We start from the raw sequence: 14,604 nt of genomic DNA, 5'->3' as shown, positions 1-14,604 counted from the left end.
CAGGAGGGCACACCAAGAAGAGGGCTGCTCCATGGTGGGCACAAACAGGGTGCCCCAGCACAGGCAGTGCCCACAGCAGTGTTGGGCTGGTGACAGTGACCAGTCCCATCTGCAGCCCCAAACAAGGTGAGGTAACATGTCAGTCCTGGGGTCCAGCAAGGGAGTCCAGCCACAAGCAGGAGGCAGGGCTGGGTGCACTATGGTGTAGCTCAGGCCAGAACGTCCTGATGGGCCTCCAAGGTCCCTTCCAACCTCCACAGTTCTGTGATAGATCATTTCAGATCACCTCACGTTTGTGTTCTGCTAAAGGAGTACTGAAATGCAAAGTGTTTGAAACATACGCTGGATGATTGTAGTCTGGTGGGCAGAGAATGAACTCCAAACCCTGAATCCCATTTTATAAGAGTACATGCACACTGAAATGGAACAAAGAAACAGACTGTGATTAATTCCCTCATGAGGTTTCTAATGCAGTTTACTCGCAGCCCCAAATTCCGTGACACAGAATCTCCTAGTAGATTCCTCAAACTTTTTTGGAAGCAGCTTTCAGTATGTTCAGTGTAAACAGGAGAATCATTGTCACTGTTACGCACTGTGTCCATCTTTGCTTCTGTCTCCCCTGACAAGCCTCAAACTCAAGAATTTTCCAAGCTCGGTAGAAACGGTAGTATTTGCCAAATGAAGACAATCTTGTCAAGGAAGTAAACACCATTGGTATCCTTATCCAGGGAACTGTCTGCAAAACCCCATCCCAGCCAAAACAAGAGATCAAGACGACCTGCGAAGCCCCAAGATGAGAAGCGTTTTCTGAGAGCCAAAGCAGGGTGTACTGAGCAAAAGGAGAAAACAGGGGCAACTTTTACACGTTTTCAGCAAAACAGTGAGCAGAATATATATTGCTCTGGACCCATTTTAACTGCCCCAAGGGGACACAGCTTACACAGCCAAAGCCACCTCCCTGTTTCATGTGCTGCCACCCCCAGCAGTGAAAATACAGGCTTGTCTGGTGACAGAAATAGCTTTATGTCTCAAGCCCAGACAGAGCTGGTACTTCTGGGAAATCACTTCTGCGAGTCTCTGCGTGTTTCCTTAGATGGAGACCAGTTAGGTCATGTACTCTTCCTTGGAGACCATCCAGATTTTAAGGGATTCATCTTTTTGCCCCATAAAACATCATGTCTGTACACAGGCACAGCACTCTGATGTGGTTTTCCACCTGTTTACATGAGTAATGTCAACAGTGACAAGAAGTGGTATGGCCACCAGCTCCAAGGCAGCACCCTACAGCCTTTCAAGGTGTTCTGGCTCAGGTCTGCCAGGAAGAAGGCAAGCCCACCACCACCCTCTCAACAAGGACACAGGAAACGAGACAAAACAGTGAGAACTAATACAAAGGAGACACTAGAATCAGGAATACTCCAATTCTGCCACTCTGGGGTAAAATTGGGTGTGCTGGAGATTTCCAAAAAGAAGGATAGCAGCCCAGAGCTCAGAGAATTTGGCTTCTGGGGACAGGAGGTGAGGACAGCCTCTTATTTTACAACCCCAAGGAACAGACAGCAGGTGGGAGTTTTAAGGGCTTTGCTAAACTGGCAGAGATCTGAGGCTGATTGTCATGCTTGCTTAAATAAAGTATATGATCATCAGAGAGAGCAGCCTCCCTCCCCTCACTGTCTATGCTCCCATCATGGTTCCCAGCCTCTGTTTCTCATGTCCTCCCTTCCTATCCGTAACTCCCATCGTTCTGCCCAAACAGTTAGCCCAAATGACGTCGGTGATTACGTAGCTCCTCAAACAGGGAGGTGCAAAACCGCAACGTCTCCCAGGACTGACCTCCTGCCTGGGAGGCTGGGCACACGCAGCCCTTGTATTACAAATACGCCACCAGGACTGACAGCCTGACGGATAGAAGGCAAGTGGTTCAGGTGATAAGCAATGGCATTTTTACAGCTGTCTGCCAAGAGCAGCGTGGACGTTGTACTCAGTGTCTCGTGCTTAGGAAGAGCATCTACATAAAGAACTTGCTGAGGAAGAAATAACGGCACTGCAGATTTGTCCCACGTTGATGGAGTTATGTGATGGGCACAGGTCAGAAAGAGAAAGGAATAGCTGAAGTGTAAAAGAGAATGGTCATCTGGTTGTTGTCTGTGCAGTGAGTGGGCATAGCTTCACTGAGACCTGGATGAGTAAAATAGATTATTAATTCTATGTCTTAAATTCTATGTTTTAAAGAGCAAATCACTTTAAATCAATCCACCTCTGCAACTTCCTTTTACACACTTTGCTGTGCAAGAAGAGGGGTGGTAAATACATACATCTGCTATGCAGTTTTAAATGTACTTATCTAGCTGGCAGAAATTATAATTTTGCAAAGATCACTAGAAGCAATATATTATTCTTAAGTCTTGGAAATGAAAGAAAAATGCAAACTGATCCAGTGGCAGACATACCCAGAAAGCAAACAAACGAGTGAAGTTTCATCTGTTGTTCTCACAGAAGAAAGAAGGCAAACAAGAAGACTAACTCACAGTTTATTCTCAGAGCAGCCCTCTCATCAGGCAACACAGGCCAACACTGAAGGTCTACAATATCCATGAGTTCTTGCTTCTGTTGCTATTAAACACTGCAGCTTTACTCAAGTCATTTAGGGAAGCATATTTTAAGGATACCACTGACTTGGGAGTGCTTCTGGTTTTGCAAGTATGGGGTTTAGCAGGTGCACAAGATTTCCTCCTTTCTGATATTTTGTTGTCTGCAAAGCTTTTGATCTTGATGTTTCCAAAACAGAGCACACAAAAATTAGGTTAGCTAAAATGAACCTTTAGACACACTTGTGAAGTAAGTTGTGTACTTAATATTCCGGAAGTTCCCAAAAGACTCAGAAGTAACATATGCACTGAGAGGGAAAAAGTTAACTCTTTCGTGATAGGCACATTTTATTGCACGTATTCAGGAATATTTCAAGAATTCCCTCCCACAGCTATATGACAGCTATTGCTGTGACGCTGGAGAAGGGAGGAAGTTATATCTTTATGCCCAAGCCGGTGCTATAGGAGGCATGCAGACTGTGGGTGTTTATACCAGAAAACAAAACCTCAGCTTAAATAAAAATGTTAGTCAATATTTATTATTGAAACATTAATTCCACAGCAGTGTTAAGGGAGGAGAAAAGTAGAGAGGCCAACCAATGTTTTCCAGTTCTGCACCCTTTTCCCGGAGAAGCACAAATATGACAGTATCAGAAGCAGGAATAAGAGTACCGGTCCTGGTCGGGACAGCCTCAAGACTCTCCATGTCTTGGACAGAACAGAGTACATTCACCAGGAGATACTTAGGAAAGACAAATACCTGACATCCTCCAGAGAGGGGGCTGTTTCAAGATTCAGTCAAAATCAGAAGGAAGGAAAAGAGTTGAACCATGGTCTTTCACACTTCTGGTGAGAATTTGGACAAAGGGGGAAAAGAAACAGAGCCAAGGAAATATAACCCAACCCTGCTTCTTTGTCCAACTCCAGTAAAAGTCTGTGGCCATGAACTCTGAACAGATGCACTTCTCCAGCTGGTTGGCACCTTTTAGGGTCTTCTACCCCACGAAGGCTCCTCCTCTCCAGAGAGTTTCTTAGGGGTACCTTACTGGCTTTCTGGCTTTTGTGAATTGCCTCTGCTTGGCACCCAGCTCTGAGAAGCTTTCATCAGGGGTTTGGGTGGCTCTGAGATCCAGCAATGACTGAGCGCTGCTCTAACAGTACTGGTCTAGGAATGAATGGTGATGACTAGGCTTTCTTATGTGAAACAACTTTGATTATTCTTTCATAAACACGGGAAGATGAAGACTCCAGCAACATCATGCCTGACTCAGTGGAGGAGATCTGAAATGATGCACTTTAACCAGCCTCAGCTGCTCTTTATGTGGTGGGACCTCAAGCTCTCCAGAGCTTTGAGATGGACTTGCTGAGATATTTTTCTTTTAATGAGCTCCCCAAAGAAATCCAGAAGCTTTCAAACTCACAAAGCCTGTTTTATTTTAGAATTGGGAAAAGAAAAAAAAATATAGTAGTGAGGTCAGCAGAAATTTAAAGATGTTTATAACTAATTCTTTCCTGGTACTGGTATCCCTGTTTCTATGCCTGACTTCAGCCACCTCGGGGGCTACACAGACTCCCTGCTCCCTTAGGGGTTTCTCTGTCCATCACCGTAAGACCACCCTTTTGGACTTGTTGGATATATCTTGCCCTCTTCAGCAGTCTCTGCTGCAAGGTCCCTGCTCTTTCCTCTGGGTCCAGACAGGTATCAGGGCATCTCTCAGTGTCTGGGACTGTATTTCCTTAAGCACATTCAGTTGAGGGAAGGGATACTATTCTCTACCCTCCAGAGGTGTCCACCCAATACAGTTCTTATAAATGAACTTAACATAGTTCACCAGCCCATCAGATTCACAACAAGAAACAATTAACAGAAATTTCCTCTACATCACTGTGAAAGCAAGTCTTTCAGTAAGCTGGGTTTTGCAATTCAAATATATTTTCATTTAAATCATTGACCTGTTTATGTATTGGTTTCTTGAATTTTCAGATCAGTCTTGTATCAGCTTCTTATTTTTTCAGCTGCAAATCTTAGTCATTTTGACCCTGAGGCAAATTATGACTACATCAGCATGTATGAAACCCAGAACTGAGGTTAAATAACATTGCAAATAACACCTTGAGAGAGGAAAGACCTTCTATCTTGAATACACGTAAAATGCAACTATTTGTCAGCATTTTGCCCCTTAAAATGTAAAAGAAAACTTTTTGTGTTTGGGCCTATGCCTTTGTAATTTGTAGCACTGTTTCAAGTCCTGCAACCATTACTCCAACTCGCTACTTCATCAAATTTTTAAACGAGTGTAAGTAAGGGAACCAGACATGAAACCCTAATCCATCTCAGGTTTATATGGCTCTGCCTCAACATATGGCTCAACATTTTTAGATCTCAGCTATATCTGCTAGCCAATATGAGTAGAGGAAGCTCAGCATGTGATATGCTAATTATTTCAGGTATGAAGACAGATGGGAGTGAAGCTGGGATACCAGGTAAGAAGGAGAAGGGGAGGTGCAATAGTGTAAAGTTCTCTGGAGTTAAAAATGGTGACAGATACAACTATATGGCAGTAGAAAAGGAAAAGCGAGATTTGCTCTTGACACTGGTACATACTAATCAATGATAGCTTCTGCTGAGATGTATTATGTTCCTGCACCTCTCCCGTAGCACCACCTGACAGGTATCCCTCTCCCTTTGTTTCATTTTTGCTGCAGGACGTGTGTGAAGCACTGACAACGCATTCTGACTTTCCAGGCCTATCTGTTAATCAAACCCCGGCATGGCTCATCTGCACAACCCCTTCTCTGACAGGAGAACAGAATAAAAACTCCCCCAACTCTTCCTATGCTGAACCCCTGGGTAGCAAGAGCTTGCAACACCCGCACTTTTAAGTCCTTTCATGACTACAGGTAGCAGGCTTTGGACAAGCTCTAAGTAAAAGGACTGAGAATACATCCCCCTAATCATGTGTTTGTCCTGATTATATCAATGGATTCAGTCCCTTTGACGTCCACTAGCTACAGGGAAAAAGCACTCAGCTCCGTTTCTGAGAACCACAGACATACCTGAGGTCCTTCCCATACCCTCTTTTACCAGACACACTGGTTTGGGAGACAAGAAGGAAAACAGAAGTTTTCCTCTTTCTCCCTTTCTCTCTTATTTGATTGCCCAAACAGGGGAAGATCCTGGAAGAGATGCCCCTGGATTTGAGTCACCCCAGTGCCTGAGAGGATGCTACAAAAAGATCCTACTAAGCAGCCCTAAAATATCTCACTTAGCATGCCACCACTGCCAAGCCAAGCTAGTATACCTAGGAGCACTGCAGTAAAACCCCCCAGGTGCAGTCACTGAATGCTGCTGTTCACAGAAAGGGTGGTTATGTATCCATCCCTGAGCACCCATCAGGTATGAGCATCAGATCTCAGTGGGCACGTTTGCCATGACCATCCCCAAATCTTCTGACAGGAACACCTGGAGTCCTGTAGCCTAACAGACTATTTCTTATTTTGTAGTAAGAATTTCATAAGAAATTGCATGAAGAATGATGACCCAGCATGGCGACAAGCTATGCTATGAAACAAGCCAGAGTACTACTAAATCAATGAAGTGCAGGAACCTGGTCAGAAACTGCTAACATTTTGATCACTTTTCCAGTGGTATTTGGAGACTTTCCAATAGACGAGAAAACTAGGAAAGGTTGTGATTTCCTCCTGGCCAATGGAACTCTACAGAAACAATGTCTTGTGATAGGACTCTTTTGTCTCTGACCAGAATCATGCCATTCAACATAGAGAAAGAAAGAGCAAAGATTCTTATAAATTCCTTGCTAATTCTTCCAACAACTTCTCTGAAACAAGAATAAGTACATGCAACTAACGGAATAAATTCAAATCGAGAAATTTGTTCAATGCCACAGAACAAAGAATAGCCAAACCAGAAGTTGATCCCATCCTTTAGCTATCTTTTTTGTCTTCTTACCTGACACATGCAGTTAAACTGATATTGTTTATTTATTTCATAGGAACTGTTGATCACAACACCTCTATTACTTGAAGACAGTGAGCATGCTGTATCTGCCTACAACACTACCCAGCAAAAACTGTTGCAAAATGAAACCTGAAAGTCTATAGACTCTGTACTTTTTTCATGGATTCTCCAGCTTTTAATAAGCTGAAAAAAGTCTCTAATTCTCTTTCAGTTGTCTGTTCCCTCTGTACCAGAAACCCCTATTATCAGTTCTTGTAATTTTAAGCATTTATTCTTCAGAATCCCCATTTCAGGTTTAACTTTGTTGACTTTATGTTCCTTCCTATTGTCCTAACCTGCATTAAATTTTCTTTTCTGGAAGAGAATTCTTTAGGCTTTAGGGATATCTGAGAAGCTATTTCAACCCAAGCTGCCCCATGCTGAGCCTCATGCTGTTCATATCCCTCTTACAGGCCATCAGTGTCTTGTTGCTAAACATCTCATTGTTTCAGCTTACAAACCATAACCACAGCTCTAAGCACATAAAGGTCCTTAAAACATCTAAAAATGCTACATTTTTTTCACAGATCAGAGCCAGAGTTAGAGATGAAAGAGCCTGAGACATTTCAATCTCTCCTATCAAAGATATGTCTCCACTTCTTGAAGACAGGGCAGGAACCTAAGCCCGGCCGCCTTTCCTGATGGTACCTTTCCTTTCAGTACCAGAGGTGTTGGCTCCACTGTCATTGAATCTAGAGGCTGAGGGAAAGCAACTGGAGAGTATGCCATTGCCCAGAGGTCACAGTACTCACCTGGAAAATGAAAGCTGTGGTCAAACCCCTTGAAGAAAGGAGGGAGGGATTCGAGTTCAGGTTAATGAACAGAAGGTCTCCAACTCCATCACATCATACAGCTGTTTTTCTGTGAAATTCCTACTTTAGCAACAACGCTGTGATAATTCCTACTGCATCCAAGTAGCCTAGAAATGCCTAGCTTATTCCAGCAGGGATCAGGCATGGCTGACACATTTGGCTCTCCAGTGTGTTTTAAGATACAGATTGTTCTGGTAATGTACATAAAGATCTTCAGAAATGCAAATTTGTGCATCAGGATCCTCAGATATCTCTAAGGCTAAACAAGTAACTAAGAGAGGATCTCCAGAACATAAATTTGGCAGTTAAATAACCATGCCATCTTACTGTGGTCACTTCCAAATGACACCCAGCTGGTGGGAAACATAGAAATAGGAATACAGTGGGCTGTGTCAAGACGACCTACATCTCCCTCCAGCATGTGTTATTCTTAAGGAAGTCTGATAGCATTTCCAAATTCACAGAAATGCAGTTTTCACCATGTTACAGAAGACTAATTACTATCTTGCAAGAGTTGGACTTCAATCAGCAAGTGGTGGACTTTGTTTCATTATTATCTAATTGCTATCTCCTTTCATGGCAAAATCAAGCAGAATGACCCGTAAGTAATAAAAACCTAAACCCCTACACTCTATGTTGTATTTGAAGACCTCTTCTTGTTCTGTTCAAGCTGCCTTTTCAGAGATGTAGAAATGTGCCAATGGCACTTTAAAAATAAACAAAATAGACACAGAAATGGAAATACAGGCTCTGTAGCGCCCTGAAGTTTATGCATTAGCAGGTGATTGATACAATCTTTAGGTGGGAAACAGCAGGCTGGATCCATAGCTAGGGCCCGTTACCTTAGGTCTGTGTTAATCTCCACCACAGTTCACAGCAACTGGGGTTCTGTGCGGTGTTCTGCGGTGGCACAGCCACTTCTACTTTGTCCATGAGCACAGCCTTGACACATCTTACCACCGTGAGTAATTTCTCTTGGCATATAGATACACCAAAATTTATCATTCAGAACAAGATTGTCACAGTATTTACTCAGCTGTGATTGCAGGCCCAGCTGCCAACAGTGACAAGAAGAGGTACTAATCCGTGTCTCTCTGATATGGTTACAGGAGCCAGTAAGGGAGACAAATCTGCAAAAATAAGTAGCACTCCTCTCTCCGGAGCAACCCCAAAGGAGAAGAAGGTGTTTCTGGCCCAAGTCATGTTGTCATCTGCCCACTGAGTGATGCAGGTTCTAACGAACCTGACTGTGCCATGAGTGTATCTAAAATGGGTGGAAAATCATGGGGTTTAAGTTGGACTGCAAGATTTTCACAGCAGCTAGTTCCTCTAGAGAGATGAGACAAAACTTGTTACTCCAGCCCATTTTTAGGGCTAATTGGAGCTATAATCTGGTTTTTAGTTTTTGAAGTTCCTCTCCTTCCAGCTGTACCACCAAATGTCCCACAAAACGAAACAGTAACAGCAAAAGAAAGAATCATAAGAAGTTATAAGAGAGAGAGAAACACACAGTTTCAGAAAAGGACTGTGAGAAGAAAGCTTTAAAAAAGGAAAAAGGCTTTAATACATTGCTCAGAAATACGTATTTTCTCTTAAGTGGACTGATCATTTTCAAAGCAAGCATGCAAAAAGAATCTTCTTTCTTGTTTGCCACTCATTGTGACAAATTTTACAGGGCAGGGGGGTGGGGGAGTTTTACAGAGCGTGAATGAGCAAAAGTGAGAGAGACTTTCATGCTAGGGAATCAGGAGCAAAATTTGTATGTGCAAGTTTCCAAAAGCAGCTGGTGAATTTGGGTGCTCTTCTGAGTACTCACAAGGCCTGATTTTGCAGGAGACCTGAGTGTGTACAAGTCAGCAAAGAATGAGGAAACACAGTAGGGTATAACCGTTGATAGAAAGAGAGAAGACAACACCCCGTGCCGTGTGATCACTTGACAAAAAGGCGGCTCTCAAATCTAGAGGTGGAACCTGCCATGCAGTTTTGTGGTGTACAGTATCTGACCTCAACATCTTGCACACTAAATACATTTTTTATGCGAATATCAGCACATGTGGTGGTAGCTCCAGGCACTCAGAAAAAAATAATCAAATTCAGCTCTCCCATTTACCAAATCACATCACTGTTACTGCCCTAAATTAAAAAGGTGTTTGTTACGGATTCCAGCTCCCCTGCTGTCAAATCCTTTGCTCCTCCTGCATCTGAACCCCACCAAGGGCTAAATCCAAGAATGACTGCTGAAAAAAGCCATTTTGTGCACACACAATGAGCATTTTGTTCAAGCCATTTAAGACATATTTTACAATAAATCTTTTCATTATCAGAGGCATTTTAAAAATGTTTCACCTTTAGTCACAGTTTACAGATTCACTGTGTACAGTATTAAGTTTGGTATTTGATGCACAACACATTCTTTTTTTTTTAAAATACTTAAACCACCCCATGTAGCTCGAGAGGGCCAACCAGGGTAAGTAAACATTTTTGTCCATAGCATGTGTTTTCATGTTTAATTTTATTTCAGTATGCAATAGGTTCTTTCTCAGAATAGAATTTCAGGTGACAATATCTATAAGGATACAACTGTTTTACAGCATTGGTTTCTTTATGGTGTTTCCCTGCGAGTTGGTTTTTTTTAAAGATTAATCATTGTGCATTCTAAAGGGACCTGTGACATGGCCTTGGAAACATTTTTCTTTAACACATATTCAACTGAAAAAAAATCTACTTTTGAGATGGGCACAGACCTATAGCTGATTATGGCACTGATCTTCCAAAAAATATTTCCTGTGGAGTGTTTTATTTTTTACAGTCATACAGCATCCCACTCATCTTGCTTGCAGAAGCAAGACTGGCTTGCTGGAACCAACCATGGTACAAATAGAAACCATTTCTTAGCCTTCAAAACTAATGTAATATCAGCTTACCTCTCTGCTGAGCTTTGTCTCTCCTGTTACTGCAAATTGCAATAAAAACAAACTCCAGACTCAGCTCCTAGTGAGCACCTCCTCTAGGCTGCAAAATCCCATGACCCCTCCAGGATTCTGCTTGGAACTAATGAAATTAACTGACCAGTATCAAAACTGTCTCCTCTTTAGGAAGATCTAGCATCAAAGTGACTCAATTGAAAACTATGCCTGCTGACGCAAGACCCATGATGGGTTAGTAGAAGAACCACATTTCCCTGTGCAGGAAGCCTTCTGTAAGTTACAAACAGAAAGGGACTCCCCCCGCGGTCTCATTTTTCATATTAAACCTGACCCAGAGATTACTTCCTCAACAAAGGCATCTGACACAAATAAGCTGGGAAGGAATACAAGGTTACAGCCACCTCCTCATCTGCTTATTACTCCTTTACTCAGGACTTCAACCCTCATCCTCTAAGAAGTGAATTTATCCTCTATTCACTTCTAAGAAGTGAATCTATCACCTTGTCGTACTGGGGAGGCTGTATTTTTCCTCTTCCCTGCAGTAGGAAGCTGAACATTAGCTCTGCTCTACACACAACTCAAGAGGTTAATGAGTTTCATCACAACAGCAGACTCTATGCTGCATACAGGGAGGCAACAGGGAGGTACTGCTGCAGCGTGTACATGCTCTCAGACTTGCTTTAGATTATTTTTAGCTAATGCAGTTACAAGAAATAATGAATTTGCAGCAGCATAATGCTGAGTACTTAGCAATTTAAAGAGCTTTCACCCTGGCTTTAATAACCAGGCCAAGTAGCTCAGAGGTAGTGAGAGTATGTCTGTGTATGTCCCCCGACACTGTGCAGAGCTGTCCTGAAATGCCTGGTGCTGTTATGAGGTACCTGCTTTTGCAAGCACAACTGCCCAGCATTGCTCCTTGCTGCTGTGCAACGTCCCAGATACAGCTCCTTTTGCTGCTGCACACGGTGGTACTGATTAGCCACAGATCTGGCCAACCTCAATGGACAACGACCTCAATAAACAGTGCAGAGTAAATGAGGGGGTGAGGCTGCCTGTTCCTCTTCCACAGATGGTGAAGCTTCATCATATTTACATCAGTTAGACAGTATCATGGAGTATGAGACAAGCCACAAGTCGTCACCAGCGCTTGCCCCACTGTGTTTGTACCTTCCTCAGCCTCTGGCAGTGAGCAAGCGCCTACAGGGCAAAGTACTTCCCATTCGTTGTTGTTCATTGGTTTGTCATTTGCAGTAAACGCTTGGAGATCCCATGGTGTCAAACAGTTAATAGATGTTATGGAGTCTCCTTGTGAGTGAGACCCTTGTGTGCAAGGCTTATGTCATCAGATGAGGTCACTGTAAAAAGCCAGGTCAGGTATACTCTGACCCTGGTTAGTCATCCCCTAATATTAGTCACTTATGAGAGAAGTCATGAAAGGTTTCAAAATGTGGACAGAGTGTACTGTTTATTAACTGTTATTCCAAATTATTTTGTAAGCAATGTGACAATGAGCTTTGGGGAAAATTTTTAGTTCTTTAAAGCCACTGGGTCACTATAGCTTCTATTTAGAAATCTTCAAATGGGGCTTCAACATCTTTTAGTACAACGAAATCAGGGGAAAGTTAGCAAATGTGACCAGTTGGCCTTACATCACTGTACATTTTGCAGCAGCAATCACAGGGTGTTTCACTGTGCTTCAGCTTGTACATGTCTCCAAGGAGCAAGTGCTCAGTAGAACTCTGATTAACGAGACTTAACTCCCCTTCCGCTCCTTCAGCTTGAACCTATGGCCCAGGGATGGGACTGTTTCCTTTAACTAGGTCAGTTCACTAAAACAAACGCATGATCTGAAACCAAGGAGCTGACCTTGTCAAGCAATGACTGCTGCACTGAAACCCTGCTTTGCGGTTCCAGCAGTGCCTGAAGATTCATGCCTGCAAATAGTTGAGGGTGTCTTACCCACAAGAAACTTTGTGCACGTGACTTCATGCAGAATCATCTCCTTGCTGGTGTAGGTCCTACTTGAACAAGTATTTATGGCATGGGTTGTTCAGCCACACTTGATTCTCTATATTTATGCAAAATTGAGTGTATTCATCCCCCAAAATCTCAGTACTCGAACTACAGTGAATGGAAAGGAAAGGATCCAAATCTGGGACACAGAGTTTCTGCTAAATTGCATGATCTGGGGAACAGGGAAACACAGAATGACAGAATCACAGTATCACTAAGGTTGGAAAAGACCTGTAAGATAGTCAAGTCCAACCATCAACCCAACACCACCATGCCCACTAAACCATGTCCCGAAGTGCCATGTCCACACGTTCCTTGAACACCTCCAGTGAGGGTGACTCCACCACCTCCCTGGGCAGCCTGTTCCAATGCTTCACCACTCTCTCAGTAAAGAATTTTTTCCTAATATCCAGCCTAAACCTCCCCTGATGCAACTTGAGGCAGTTTCCTCCTGTCCTGTTGCTAGTCACTTGGGAGAAGAGACCAACACCCACCTCTCTGCAATCCCCTTTCAGGTAATTGTAGAGAGTGATAAGGTCTCCCCTCAGCCTTCTCTTCTCCAGACTGAACAACCCCAGCTCCCTCAGCCACTCCTCATCAGACTTGTGCTCCAGACCCCTCACCAGCTTCGTCGCCCTTCTCTGGACACGCTCCAGCACCTCAATATCCTTCTTGTAGTGAGGGGCCCAAAACTGAACACAGTATTCGAGGTGCGGCCTCACCAGCGCCGAGTACAGGGGCACGATCACCTCCCTACTCCTGCTGGCCACACCATTTCTGATACAGGCCAGGATGCCGTTGGCCTTCTTGGCCACCTGGGCACACTGCTGGCTCATCTTCAGCCGGCTGTCAACCAACACCCCCAGGTCCTTTTCTGCAGGGGAGCTTTCCAGCCACTCGTCCCCAAGCCTGTAGCGTTGCCTGGGGTTGTTGTGGCCAAAGTGCAGGACCCAGCACTTGGCCTTGTTGGACCTCATACAACTGGCCTGGGCCCAATGAGGTTATGAGGCTCTGCCTCTTCCTCCCAAGCTGCTAACACTCTCACAAACAACCTGCAGCTTCACAAAGAGACAGGCATGGTAGAAATGAGCATTGCAAACAGAAATTTGAGAGAACAAGTTAAATGTGCTCACTGAATTCAGTCTGGTTCAGAGGTCAGTTCTTTGTGAGCAAGGTCCAATTATGTATACAGGATATATGTAAAAGGAGACCATCTGCAGGCCTGTGACCCTGGTCCAGGTGTTGCTTTGTGTCTTAATAAAATAAGACATACTACAAGGAACTACATGAACAACATCCATCACAGCTGTCTTCTCTTGGGGAAGCTATTCCTGATGCTGTAGGAATAAAAGGTAACCATACTTGCCCTGTGACTTTCTTTGCCTTAACTGCCCTTTTTCTAGTATTTGCTGGTTTGTATTTGTAATTCCTATTCTGCCCTTTTCATTCTGTTTTCTCCTCTCTTCCACTATCCTACACTTCCCATTCCTCACAGCAAACACTCTCATTTCCATCTGCTCCTCCCTGTGTGGCCTCATCCTGAACAGGAGATCTCCTGAACTTTCTGTCAGCTGATCTAAAGCTGGTACATGCCAGAAGCATCAGATCATGTTCAAAAAAAATCAAGGAGACACAAATTAAAACTGAAGGATCTAGCAAGAGGGAAGGATGAATTCCGTTTTTGCCAGGTCAGAGCTGTTTCTTTCTGCATCTTAGGAACTAGACAGGATTGGCAAATGTCAGGACTACTAAAATATGCAAACAAAGGCAGTATCTCTTTTACTGGAATAGAAGAGAGTGCAGCCTCCTCAGCCTCTTTTCCCGGGATATGCAAACAGAGAGGCACAGCACGCCATTTACTGAGACTTCCTAAGGGAATTCAATCATGGCCGCGTGTTGGGGGTTTTTTTGCAGATCCCCCATAGGCATCACACTTCAGGCCGACATTTCGGGTTGCTCCACACGCGCCGGCGGCGGGCGGCGGGAGCGCTCCGCGGAGCGCGGCGCAGCGCGGCGCAGCATCCCCCGTCCCTCGCCCCCGAAACGGCCGCGCTTCCTCTAGGTGGCACACGTACCTCTCCTAACATCACACGGAGGCGGGCGCCCGCCTCCGACATTGCATTTCGCAGCTTTTCCGCGGGTTATTGCCATTTTAAAAACAAAAAGGCAGCTGCGGTGCCCCGGCAGGGAGAGGGGCTGCGGGCTCCGCCGGGGCGAGGCAGGGCGGCAGGTGGGAGATGGGGCAT

Source organism: Gavia stellata, chromosome Z (genome assembly GCF_030936135.1).
Source record: "Gavia stellata isolate bGavSte3 chromosome Z, bGavSte3.hap2, whole genome shotgun sequence".
Classification (NCBI taxonomy): Eukaryota; Metazoa; Chordata; class Aves; order Gaviiformes; family Gaviidae; genus Gavia; species Gavia stellata.
The sequence above is the reverse complement of the archived record's forward strand: the minus strand, read 5'-3'. Positions refer to the sequence as shown.